Raw genomic sequence first — 10,698 nt, 5'->3', positions numbered from 1 at the left:
GGGTCTTTGCCCACAGTTAAACATGGTAGTGCTGCTTACAGCATGATTAACAGGTAAAGCGATACAAATCAAGCAAGTCAATCTGCTGAAGTCAGTTCATTGTTCAGGGACGGTGATAACTACTTCCTCCGTCCCATAATATAAAAATGTTTTTCAGGATATCTTGAAAAGTTGAGCCACTAAACCGTCTGCTTTATGAAATTTAGTCGAAGTATTTGATTCCAGTAGATAAAGTAGTTAGCATCCGGTTTGGTCTTATGATATACCCATAGTGAAGGAATACTCCTCTATATTCTCCACAATATAAGCCACTCGCCAGCAATTCCATCAGAAAACCTCATTTCCATTTTATAATCAGTTACCAAGCAGATAAAAGAAAAAACATTACTACATCTCTTCAGGTTTTACTTTCCATGAGGATGACTCAAATTAACCCCTAGCTACTATTAACATTCATCTGTGCATTGTCTCCTAGAACCAACTCCCTGAACCGAGTTATGCAGTCCATCGCCTGGTCGAATTCGCTGCTCTCGGGAGCAAAGCTGAACCGGCAGTAGTCCGGTATCCCGGTCCACTTGCTGCTGGATATGCAGAGTCCAGTGGATCTAAGGAGCGCTTCCCTGATGTTGCAGCCATCGAGCTCGCCTTCGAAAGTGTCTATCTTGAACGATTTGCCGATGTAGGCCGTTGGTTTCGCCAGCATTGAGATACCGCCATGGCAGCCGACGACATCCCAGCCACAGCTCTCGAGTGTCTGTTCATTGCAGGAAATCAGAAAATGAAAACAAAAAAGGGGCGTTCATGCCAAACATAAGATTTCTCTGAACTGCCAATGTCCCATCTCTGGACTAAGATTTGGGAGGGAACACAAAGTTTGAGAGGGCGATTTAGAATGTCACAGAGAGCTAACCTTAGTCAACTTATCGGCACGATGCTTCAGTGTCTCCTTTTGCTCCTCAATGAGATCAGAGAAGCGCTGGTCCCTCTTGTTCTTAAGACACAACAGTTTTCTGGAAGTATACTTCAATGTGCGGTGTGGTTGACTCAGGCTTGTTAACATATGTTTGATCAAGGACGGGTCAATGTAAATCATAAACCCAAAGTCAAACCCACTCATGGTCAGCTGAAGGGACAGCTCCCCAAGCATAAAAACGCGGAGTGCGAGACATGAAGCAATATTATAAGAAAAACTATCCAAATTCCACAGGCTCCGGCCATCTCCGGTTTCGAACTCCAGACCAGAGGAGGAGGTGTCTATCACTACCCTAGCTCCATGTTCAGCACAAATGGACAGCAAATCTTTTATCTCGTCATCACTGTACAGGGAACCAGAAGGGTTAACTGTAGGGCCAAAAATATACACCCATGGCCATACATTCTCATTCTCATATGCATCATCCAGAGCTGCTCTTAGAGCGGTCGGTTCAATCTTGAAGCCTGAACGTACATTTGTTGGAATCGTCAATGTTTTTGCATTCATAAACTTTGCTGCCGAGACATAGTGCCCATTGGTGCCCATGGGGAAAAGGAAGGCGCCTTGCTCCCTCATACAGCAAAGGACAAGCTTGTTGAGGAGTGTGAGACAGGTGCTGCCATATATAATTTCCTTAGAGAAGCCACATGAACGGTTGTTAAATGTAACGTCGGGACAACTGTCTCCTGGGAAACCATAGTTATCTCCCACCAGCTGTTCGATGCTGGAACGAACGTCAGTTTCAAAATCCATGACGTTCCGCCGAGCAAAACTTGCTAAAATGGAGCCGCCCAGTGGAGAAGGTACTGGTAAGAAGCTGCGGTCTAAATCCATATGAATGACACTAGAATCCTTGGAATCAGGAGTGAAAAAATCAGCTTCTTTTAGGGTAGACATGGCTGAATTAGAAAACTGTATCATCTTCTCAGGTATCTTTTCTGCTGCTTGTCTCTGAAAAAGATATTAAAAGCCAACAAACCAAAACAGTTAAACATTAAGGTTGTTAGAGTATATATAATATAGTCATGTGCCCCTTTGTATTTATCCCATTATATAAGGGGTTTCCTGCATATGTTCCACACCTGTACATGTATATATATCGGCCTATGGCCTCATTGAAATACTAAGTTGCATATTCCTAACATGGTATTAGAGCCTAGGCTTTTTTTTCGCACGCGCAACTCGTGCTCCTCCGATCCAAAAATTTGTGTGTCCGCCGTCGCTGCGCCTCTCTTTCTCGGTCTCTCCCCGGCCGATTGCTGCTCCTACTCTACTGCACGCCCGTCCGCGTACTTCGACTGAATCTACAGGTCTCCCGGCTCTATCTTTTTGGTGCGTCCTTGCCAGTCCTCCATCGACTGGTTGTCTGGTTCCATTGCCGGCGCCGCTCCTTAGTGGATTCCGCCGCCAGCTGCTGGTCTCGGCCGCCCTCACCAGATCCCGCTGCCCTCGTCGAATCCAGCTGTACAGACGCGCGTGCACGGCAGCACGAGTTAGCCGCCCGCTCGATCTGAGCGAGGCCTCGGCTGCTACTTTGGACATTGGGCTGCTTCATCCAGGCATCCAGCGACGCTGTGTTCCGGTGGATCAGGAATTCGGGATTGACTGGTTGGGTTGGCTAAAAAAAAGAGTACGTCTTCGTTTGATCAGATGTCTCATTGCTGCTCGTTGCCTTCTGGGGGTGTTCCCTATACCGATCCTATCTTGCACATGCATCGATCCTCAGTGCTTGGTGCCCGTCCGCCTATGGCGTCGTCTCCTTCGGCGTCTTTCATAGACTGGGCTTGTCGCTCTTTTGCGGCTCCTCCTGCGATCTTCACACATGGTGATTGTCGCTCTACACCTCCACCTCCATCGGCCTTTGCGGACGCTACTGATCATGCTACATCGCCACATCTAGCGGCTTCCACGGGTGGTGGTGATCGCTCCTCTCGTGGTGCTACCGCGTCGACTCCTTCATCTATGTACTTCACCGAGCAGGAGATTGTGCGACTTCGCGATCTGCTGGCTGCCTCCGGCTCTTCACCGTCGGGCGCATCTAAGTCGACCACTTCAGTTGAGCTCCTGACTGAGCAGGAGATTACGCGGCTTCGATGCCTGCTCGATGCGTCCCCTGGTTCTTCACCGACAGGTTTTGTTGGTTCTGCTACTGACTCTTCTGGCATTGTGAGACCACCCTCTACACAAGCAGGTACATCTCCGTGGATTCTTGATACTGGAGCATCTTTTCATATGACTCATGATTCATCCATTCTGTCCTCTACTCGACCTCTCGATTCTCCTGTTCATGTTTTTACTGCGGATGGTACCTCTCTCCCAGTTACTTGTCGAGGCACTCTTAGCACTTCATCTTTTCATGTTCCCGATGTTGCTCATGTTCCTCGATTTACCACGCAGCTCATTTCCGGTGGTCAGATTGTTGACTCTGGTTGCAGGGTCATTCTCGACTTTGACTCATGTTCCGTTCTAGACCGTCACACTGGTGCTCTTCTTGGTGCTGGCCTCCGGCACCGTGACTCTCAGGGTCTCTGGGAGCTTGACTGGCTTCACCTTCCATCCGTTGCCACCGCCGCCAGTCTCTCCACCACTGTTGCCTTGTCTACCAGCTCTTTTCAGCAGTGGCATCATCGCCTTGGTCATTTATGTGGCTCTCGTCTCTCATCCTTAGTTCGACGTGATCTTCTTGGATCCGTCTCCGGCGGTGTGTCTTTAGACTGTCAGGGTTGTCGGCTTGGTAAACAGGTCCAGTTACCTTATCCTCACAGTGAGACTGTGTCTCGGCGTCCTTTCGACCTTGTTCACTCTGATTTTTGGGGTCCAGCTCCCTTTGCCTTGAAGGGAGGTCATCGCTACTATATTATCTTTATAGATGATTTCTTGCGACACACGTGGATATATTTTATGTCTTCTCGTAGTGAGGTCTTATCTATCTATAAGCGTTTTGCTGCCATGGTTCACACTCAGTTCTCTACGCCTATTCGTGTGTTCCGTGCTGACTCTGCTGGAGAGTATATCTCCAAGATGTTGCGTGGAGTTCTTGCTGAGCAGGGCACTCTTGCTCAGTTCTCTTGTCCCGGTGCTCATGCTCAGAATGGTGTGGCTGAGCGCAAGCATCGTCACCTTCTTGAGACGGCTCATGCGTTGATGATCGCCGCCTCTCTCCCGCCTCATTTCTGGGCTGAGGCCGTCTCCACCTCCACCTATCTTATCAATATACAGCCTTCCGCTGCTCTACAGGGTGGTGTTCCTTTCGAGCGTCTTTTTGATCGTTCTCCCGATTATTCGATGCTTCGCTTGTTTGGTTGTGTTTGCTATGTTCTTCTTTCCCATCGCGAACGCACCAAACTGACCGCTTAGTCTGTTGAGTGTGTCTTCTTAGGCTACAGTGATGAGCATAAGGGCTATAGTTGTTGGGATCCTATCGGTCGTCGGATGCGTATCTCTCGAGACGTGACTTTTGATGAGTCTCGTCCCTTCTACCCACGCCCATGTTCCTCGACTTTTTCAGTGGAGGATATCTCTTTCCTCACTTTTCCTGACTCACCTATCACCCCCGTCGAGCCTGTGCCTATTCGTTCCACTCCCTCTGCTTCTCCACCTCCAGTCGATTTGCAGCCACCATCTTCCCCGGTCTCCACGCCTAGCATGTCACCTGATTCTACACCTTCATCTCCGGTGACTTCTTCGTCGCCACCCCCTGATTCTACCTTGGCGATTCCTCCTTCTATTGTTCCATCTTTTCCTCAGCATTACACTCGTCGTTCACGACCGGTGGATGCCTCTATGGATGTGTCGTCATCTTCCTCTCATCCTACTTATGGCTTGCGTTCTCGTCCTTGTCCGCCTGTTGATCGCTTTGGATTTCCCACCATTGGTGCTGTTGTTCTTGAGCCGACTTCTTACCGTCAAGCTGTTGTTCATCCTGAATGGTAGTTTGCGATGGCAGAGGAGATTGCTGCTCTTGAATGCACTGGTACCTGGGATCTTGTTTCTCTTCCTCCCAGTGTCCGTCCCATCACTTGTAAGTGGGTCTACAAGGTTAAGACTCGCTCTGATGGTTCTCTTGAGCGTCACAAAGCTCGTCTTGTGGCTCGTGGTTTTCAGCAGGAGCATGGTCGTGATTATGACGAGACTTTTGCTCCTGTGGCCCATGACCACTGTTCGTACACTTCTTGCCGTTGCCTCTGCACGCCACTGGTCTATATCTCAGCTTGATGTTAAGAATGCCTTTCTTAATGGTGAGCTGCGTGAGGAGGTGTACATGCAGCCACCACCTGGGTATTCTGTTCCTGATGGCATGGTATGTCGTCTTCGTCGCTCTCTCTATGGCCTTAAGCAAGCCCCCCGCGCCTGGTTTGAGCGTTTTGCCTATGTGGTCACTGCCGCTAGTTTTTCAGCAAGTGCTCACGATCCAGCATTGTTTATTCACCTTTCTCCTCGTGGTCGGACTCTTCTTCTTCTCTATGTTGATGACATGATCATCACTGGGGATGACCCCGAGTATAGTGCCTTTGTAAAGGCCCGTCTTAGTGAGCAATTTCTTATGTCTGATCTTGGACCTCTTCGCTACTTTCTTGGGATTGAAGCCTCTTCTACCTCTGATGGCTTTTTTATATCCCAGGAAAAGTATATCCAGGATCTTCTTGCTCGTGCTGCTCTTACTGACGAGTGCATTGTTGAGACTCCTATGGAGCTCAATGTTCACCTCCGTGCTACCGATGGTGATCCTCTCCCTGACCCGACGCGTTATCGTCATCTTGTTGGCAGTCTTGTCTATCTAGCTGTCACTCGTCCGGACATCTCTTATCCGGTTCATATTCTGAGTCAGTTTGTCTCTGCTCCCACATCGGTTCACTATAGTCATCTCCTTCGTGTTCTTCAATATCTTCGGGGTACGATCTCTCACCGTCTATTCTTTCCTCGCTCCAGTTCTTTACAGCTTCAGGCCTATTCGGATGCTACGTGGGCTAGTGATCCTTCGGATCGCCGTTCACTTTCTGCTTACTGTGTTTTTCTTGGTGGTTCTCTCATTGCCTGGAAGACAAAGAAACAGACCGCAGTTTCCCGTTCGAGTGCAGAGGCTGAGTTACGAGCGATGGCTCTTTTGACAGCAGAGGTGACTTGGTTACGGTGGTTACTTCAGGATTTTGGTGTTTCTGTCACTACACCGACTCTGCTTCTATCTCTCCAAATTCAGTGTTGTTCATCCACCATGAGTTTGAGGGGGGGTGTTAGAGTATATATAATATAGTCATGTGCCCCTTTGTATTTATCCCATTATATAAGGGGTTTCCTGCATATGTTCCACACCTGTACATGTATATATATCGGCCTATGGCCTCATTGGAATACTAAGTTGCATATTCCTAACAAAGGTCACAAAAGTATTCCACATGCGTCCTTTTTTTCTTGAGGGTGGTTTTCCATAGGTGCCTGGCCATATTATTAATAATTTTACTTACATTTTTTTGCGGGGAATTTTACTTGCTATTAGTCATGATGAAAACATAATCAAATATCCCACTGATAAATTTAGCTGGTCACTGTAAATAAGTGTGTATCCAACTAACGGAGGAGCGACAAACCCAGGATTTTAGAACTAGCTGACTTATGCCGGGAAATTAGACAAGCCCAAGATGTTACCGTGAGGCGGAGAATCAGAGGAGGGAAATTCTGCTTACCACTTGATGTGCATGCTGATGACGGTCACCAATTTGAAACGCCGGCAGCTCATGGAAAAGAGAGCCATAATATTGCTGGCTGATCACAGAAGTATTTCCTTCCAATAGCTCAATTGTTTGTGACAATGCCTTGCAGACAGAAGCATCCTCAGAAATGGCAAAAGCAACTTCCAGATCAGAATAAACCTGCAAATTTTAACCAAAAGTAAGATGGAGCAGATACAAAATGAAACCTTAAGACTGTTTCCAATGTAGGTGCAAGAATGCACAGAAGTTCTAATAGAGTTCCAGGCTAAATGGTATGAAATGGTATATAAGTCTCCTTCACAGAAAGCATGCGAAGGTAGGGTGTTTCCAATAAGATATTTCAACACACCATTTGAGCTTGGCAGACAAGACCACTCCAGGTTCTCTGAAATATCTAGGAACAACCGGCAACCAACATCTTCTGTTGCGCTTAGTATGTTCGAGAAAGCAGCACTGGTGATAGCCTCAAACTGGGCAATGCTAGTAACGACAACCTGAGGCTTCAGTTTTCTGACCAACTCAATCAGTAAATCTGATTGGCGTGGTGCTTCAATTACAGTGATCACGCCTTCAGCATTGTTGCAATCTATTCTTCCCTGAAATTTCAAAAAGAAGCAGTAGTATTCAACATTCTTGAGCCAACATTTTTCTTCACATAACAGGTATGTCTTTTCCATGTTCCCATCAAACAAGATATTTTTATAAAACACTACTAAGCAGTACAGATCACATGCTGCTCAAACAAGAAGTGTTGCATGACACACACGCACGCACACACACACACACACAGAGAAAGAGAGAGACAGACAGACAGAGAGGTACCTCGATTTCTGAATATCCTAACCATTGCATGGGCAAGTGTCTGGTCAAATGTTCATCAACAATTGCAAGCGCTGGTGAGAACAGTCGAAGATAATTTTCGACTGCCACCGCACGGGAAGGGAATACAACAAAATTCTGGTGTACAAGAAATGAAAAGGGAGCATCATATAATGCATAAGATACAAGCACAGAATAGCTCAATATGAGAAATTATGGTATAACTAATTGTAAAGACAATAGCCACCAAGACTTACATCAGGATTTAATGGGATGTGGTGGTAGCTCTTCATAAATTCAGCAACAAGTTTCCTGAAGTTCAAACATCCAGCTGGAGGTTGACAAGGATTGGGCTTGGTCGCATTTAAGAAACTAGCTAGGTATACTAGGAATGTGATCTTTTCCTGGGCAGTAGAATCATCAGCGAAGGACAAATCGAGGGACCTGCTGACTTCATGGAATACATTTTTAAGTATCTCAGTTAGTTTCTTCACCTGAAAATTCTCTGAATTAGTAATATTTATGTCGCTATAATATTGTTTTTACAAATCTAAAGAGAACGACAAAGAACCTGGTTGGGTTGGCGAAGTTGACAGCTATACACGGACAAAGCATGTGAAATATGGCCACCTGATTCCATGTATGCCAAGGCAGTGCGTGCAGAAACAGGTTGATCCCCCACAGAACCCATGAAGAACTCAAATCGATGCGGGCTATTTTTCTCAAATTCAACTAAGGCCGAAATATCTGTGTTCGCAGCCTGCAAACAAACCAACTAGTTGGTAATCCACACAAAAAAATGGCATTTTAATATATAATGATAAGCTGGCATTTCGTTGCATTATAGAACCCTACTAACTGTAGTACAACTCAAAGTACTTCTTTTACGAAAATCTCGGAGTATATATTGTTGGCCAAACCAGGAATTCCTGATTAATTAACATATGGTATGTCACAGAAATGCTACCTGCATAATTTTTGTTTGCCAGAGCTTAGTGATGCGAAATCCACGGCGTAGAAATAGGCATTCACAGACACCTTGACCTGGTTGGCCTCCCACGTTGAATATCATAGTACCCGTAGGCTTTATGACAGTCATCCCTTCTTCAACTGCCCGTGCAATCAACCCGAGGCCAAATTGGTCCTCCACAAAACCCTGGAGGCAGTAAGTCATGCAGTAAGTTTACAAGCATACAAGAAATGAACAAAAGGGAAATTGGAATAAGAAATATTGACTTTATGAGAAAATATGTGTACATCATGTCAGACAGATTATCAATGCATAGCAACAAATCAAAACTCTATTCAAACAGAGAAAAATTGAATATCACTGCTAATAATTCCAGTGTTCTAGAAGAAACTGTGAATAACTCCATATTTCAGCAATCATTCATTCATTTTTCATAGAAAAGTGTGGAATGCTAATCATGTTTATAGTTATAAATTGTAACACAATAAAGCCATGCAAAGTTGAGATGAGGAAAGGATTACTCCCCAAGAAAGTAATTCTACTGTCCATCATTTGTTCTGGTTGCCCATGTTAGTGTAGAGCCCAAAGCTGTTAACTCAATTATACTTGTGGAATCAAGTTAGAAATATAGTCATACAGATCATATATTATTTCTGAAGTATACTTTTATTATATCAGGGGTAGGAACACGCCTACAAGGAAATGACATATGTTTGAAACACATTTTTTTCTTCTAATCTGGTTACAAAGAACAATAATGCAGTTACAGAAAAAAAATGTGTAGGTTTAAAGTTCACTCTTGATCCTCCTAACCCAGCTAGAAAAAAACAATGTTAAGATAAATCACCGTTGGTATTTGGTAGATTAAATGGCTGAAGTGATGAACATGCAAAAGATGCCTGACTTACTTGAAGAGCATAGTAGCTGCTCAAGGAATACAAGAACTCCTTGCTTAAATTTTCAGTGATAATCTTTGACATTGCCTCTGGATTGGGTTTAAGAATCTGAAAATTAGATTATAAGAGTCAGCATTTTCCTTCAGTTCTGGGTCTACTACAATTTCGTTTGACCGTACCTGCGGTATGCATCCAACAATGCTATCAAGTTCTATCTTGTTGTCTCTACAGTAAAAAAAGAAGATCAGATTCATGGAATTCAACTCTATTAAGCAGTGTTTTCCCCTCCCTGTCGTAAATTGGAAGACCATCGTCGTCCAGTGCATTTAAATAAAGATTTATCCATGCAATCTTGATTGCCCTTGGGTTAATATCCAGACCATAGACCTTCAAAGAAACAAAAGATGCTCAGCTTGGATTCTGGCAAAAATATGTGGCTGAACTATTAACGTAATGTAGAGCTGAGCCAGAACTAATTCAGTTCCCTGGCATCTGAGGCTCAAATAATTGCGTGTTATTTTCTCTTTTCCCTTTCGAAAGACAGATTATTCAGTGTGTACTAGTGCCTCGCCTAGATTCGGAAGAATGCTCAACATATATCGTTTTCTCAGATGTTCCGACTAACTTAGACTGTCGGCAGATTATCAGAAGTCTGAGAAGTATCATATCATCAAACCTGAGTAAATATCTAACTATGGAGCACCCACTTCTATAAACAAATGTCAAACTGCTGCAGTTCCCACTTACATAACAACGACCATAAGATAAATGTCCAAAGGAGACGGGACAAGAGACACCAACCTTGGAAGGGCACCATTTTTCTGCTAGCGCAATGGATATCCAACCATTGCCACATCCCAGCTGTGCGACGGTCTTACTCCTGAAAATGGAATCTGGATCTGGATGATGATTGATGCCCTCGTAGAGAGTGATAGACCTATCTCCAGGACCGAAAACGCTAGGTATCTCCATCATTATTAGCTTCTTTCTTTGCTTGGATCCTAAAAGCATTTGATAAATTTCTTACGCAACCAGAACAAAAATCAGTAATAATGAAAGCTTTTACCATCGTGACATGCGCGAACTAAAGACAGCAGTTAATAATTTATATGTACAAATAATAACAAAGGAATCATGGCAGGTCCGGACTCCAGTCCAGATAATGTAAGAAACTTGTAAACTGCAGTTTTTCCTGCACAAAGACCACTACATCTATATACAATAACCCTAGAAACATCTATATAATAGATTCATATAAAGAGCTTTTAGGAATCAGATACCCTAAGAAGTGATCCCCACAAAAGGGAAATTCTGAAGCGAAAACCTAATTAA

General features: G+C 44.6%; 1 pseudogene; it reads right to left on the bottom strand.

Moving 5' to 3' along the window:
* Window positions 1–327: 327 nt before the first annotated feature.
* On the bottom strand, window positions 328–10,407 carry LOC123175381 (methionine S-methyltransferase-like; annotated as a pseudogene).
* Between the last annotated feature and the right edge of the window lie 291 nt (window positions 10,408–10,698).

This window comes from Triticum aestivum, unplaced genomic scaffold (genome assembly GCF_018294505.1).
Source record: "Triticum aestivum cultivar Chinese Spring unplaced genomic scaffold, IWGSC CS RefSeq v2.1 scaffold36800, whole genome shotgun sequence".
Lineage (NCBI taxonomy): Eukaryota > Viridiplantae > Streptophyta > Magnoliopsida > Poales > Poaceae > Triticum > Triticum aestivum.
This window is presented reverse-complemented; position numbering and strand designations above follow the sequence as displayed.